The sequence below is a fragment of the Triticum dicoccoides genome, chromosome 3B (assembly GCF_002162155.2).
Source record: "Triticum dicoccoides isolate Atlit2015 ecotype Zavitan chromosome 3B, WEW_v2.0, whole genome shotgun sequence".
NCBI lineage: Eukaryota > Viridiplantae > Streptophyta > Magnoliopsida > Poales > Poaceae > Triticum > Triticum dicoccoides.
Window position 1 is genome coordinate 789,256,943 of NC_041385.1, and position 3,492 is coordinate 789,260,434.

The window sequence follows — 3,492 nt, forward strand, 5'->3', positions numbered from 1 at the left end:
TTTTTGTGTATTCATCCGTTTGGAACAAAAAAATAGCCAACAACCATCTACTCCCTCTGTTTCGATTTACTCGCTGTGGTATTAGTTCAAATGGTATTAGTTTAAATTTGAACTAAAACCACGGCGAGTAAATCGGAACGTTGGTAGTACAAATTAGATGAGCATCTTACTAGTCCACTGCCACATGATTTTCCTCTTTTTCTTATAACTATGTATTAGACAGAATATTACGAGCCAGGTGCACCCAGTTTTTCTACAAAAGAGATTGACAAGTTAGAAAATCATTTTGTTGCAGTGAAGGCTCATTGTAAATCCGGCGTGAGTGCTGTCTCTACGTGCAGTGGATGCTAACCTGACATGTGACAATGGAAAAAAAAATTGCACGCTGCATGTGGCCCTATGCTAGCATGCAGTCTCTACTTGTGTGTGGGATGTTGATGTGAATGGGGCGTCCTATGTGCTAGCTCACAGCGTTGTAGATGGCCTTATAAAGCCCGCTACATGCATAACTGCCCACCAACCTTTCGTTAGCGCCACCTTTATAAAGCCCACTGCATACATGGCTTCTTCTTATCCCTGCATGTAGTTTACCTAAAAAAAATTTCTGCATGTAGTCTTCTTACCCACTGTAGCTTTCTTCATCAAGCCTACCCAAGGAGATCAATATCATATAGTATATATATCCAAACTAGTAGTACCAATGTGGTATTGGATAAGTGTGCGTTGGGAATGAGAGGTGTTGGGAAAGATATCCTTTGACCAGGCATGCCTACTGGTTGACTCACTTGTTCTGGTATCAGTAAGAAGGACAACCGAAGTGTTCGGAAAGACATCCTCCTTGCAGGCTGACCTTCTGGTTTGCCTACGTCTTGTATTTTCTTATGTCGATTGCCTGCGTCTTGTAGTGAACTAGTGATATAGATTTGTGTTCCTGTGTATAGACTGCATTCGAGAGTGTGGCCATTGTCCGGAAAATACTGGTGTGTACGAACAGGAGCAACATGTAAATCACTAAGCATGTCCATGTGTCTTTTCTTTCTCATCCAGCATTAATCCCACCTCTTTCCATCTTTTCAATTTCTCTCCATCATACCCCGTGTTTTTTTAGGGTAAATCACACGCCGCATCATACCCCGTGTTAGGTACATCATTTTCCATATCTCAATTTTCTCTCCAAAGCGAACACACGATTGCACAACGATTTGCAACTATGTAGGGAACGAGTGCAGGTATTTAGATAATGAGACAATTGCCGCGAAGGCGAGAGATCTTGCAGATGATCTCACTATCACTAGTAGAAAACATGGCTTTGGTTGAGACAAGGATAGGGGCATTAATTCTGGTTCACTCACGAACCTGGGCCAAAGGGGGCGTCAGTCGCTGTTCGTGAGGCCAGGACGCCGGCCGGGCCTCGTGGGACATTGGTCCCGGTTCGTCTGCCCCCTTTGGTCCCGGTTCCAGACAGGAACCGGGACCAATGGGCCTCGCTCCTGGCCCACAACCTTTAGTCCCGCTTGCTAGCTGGAATCGGGATCAAATGCAGACCTTTAGTCCCCTTTTTAGCCACCAACGGGGACTAAAGAGAGGCCTATATATATTCCCGCCCCTGCCCGCGAGCAGAGCCACTGCTTTGTTTTTTTTGGCCGGACGTGGGAGAGCTTTGTGGTGCTCTAGCTCACCTCCTATGCATATGAGGTGTTCGATGAAATGTTCGAGCCACACTTAAGCTTTCTCCTCTCCAAACTCCGTGTCCAAGCTCCATTTTCCTCAAGATTTGTCTAGGTTTGGCGGTTCGTCCTGTCCCGTCTCCGTCCTCACCGCCATCGATCGCCCGCGCCGATCTCGTCGCTGGCACCAAAGTGGTGAGCCTCTTGTTCTTATATTCATTCTAAAAGAAAAAAATTCTTACTTGTGTGATTTAGATAGGTACTTGTATAATTTTTCTTACTTTTATTATTGTTTGTTATTATATAGTGCGATGGTTTTGGTATCCGCCTCCGTCGGTTCTCGTCCTGTCTATGATTCGTATGTGGTAGATATTATCTTTTATAACTATTTGTATCATCAAGAGGTAGACTGGCTGACGCCTGACACCCAAGGCGATCGAGAGATTGCAACATCCAAATCACCACACTCATCGGCATCAGGTATCTGGCTAAACTCCAGGCATGATGCTGGCGATAAAACCACCATTGAGATCTCAGGGGGGGGGGTGTCTACCTTCAGTTGTTCGACATATAGAGGCAGAACCAGGCTCCCACACAGCTCCCGAAGCTCATGCATGATCTGCAACACTGGAGTCACAACTACATCATTGCCTAGTCCCTCAGATGCCGACGACGGTGAGTTGGCTCTATCTCGAGGGGAGAAACAATCATGAAGCTCGTCTCCCCTCTCGATCTCGAATCCGTCATCAGGCAAAACCAAAGGGCGCAACACATGAGTAGTCTGTAACACAGGCGGTGCCAGGGAGAGCCCGCCTAGTGCAGCCCCAACTTGCTCCATGAAGCTCTCCATCCACAACATCCAACCTTGCATGGAGTCCATAACATCACACAGCGGCTGGACTGTCTCCTCAAACCGGAAAGAAGCCATACCATGTAGCTCTCAGAGCGCAACAACTCAACCTGCCTCTCGAAGGCATGCCGCACATGGATATCCGCCGAGGCCACATAGCCAGTAGGAGAAGAAACAATTGATGCCCAAGAATCACGACCAAACATCTTCGAGAGGGGCGACACTTCTTTCTGGACCATGCGAGGAATTGAAGCTTGTTGGTGCCCGACAGGGAGGCCGGGCAACGACGACAAGGTAGGGCTTCCGAAAAAGCCAAGGGGACGCTAGGCATTGCGACACCCACGCGCTCGATGACCATTCTCAAGACATCGAGAACACCTAAAAGGATCTCGACACTCCGCTGCACGGTGTCCAAGATAGAGGCATCTGCAACATCAACCATGAAGCTTAGCGGGGATAGGATGGGGAGCCAATGCAGGGCTTAGTGACGCCAGGCATTGCACATTGCGCCGTGGTAGCACCTTTTGCCAACCTCCGCATGAATCCGCATCACACGCCATGCCCGGCCAAGCAGCCGGAACTGAGGATTTGGTAGCCGACGGCGGCATCCGCAGGGCCAACACATCGTCATCCTCATCTTCTTCATCATCGGTAAGGGAGCTCCACTACAACGCGCGTCCATGACTCCGGCTGGCTTCGCCACATCGTCCACGGCTCCTGCTCACTCCGCTACACCGTCGTCGACTCCCGTGGAAGTGGCGCCATCCTCAGCTCCTGCCGGCGCTGAGCTGGGTCTAAAATATTACCATTTCATGAATCAAAGCTAATTAACATTCACAGCAACCTTTTGGCAGCTCCACACTTATAAAGCCCGCTGCCCATGGCTGGCTCATCTCCATTGCATGTATTGTCTTGTATACCCTTTTATCTAACATCTTTTAACCGACTAGTTAAATTGGCAACCTAACCGTCCCG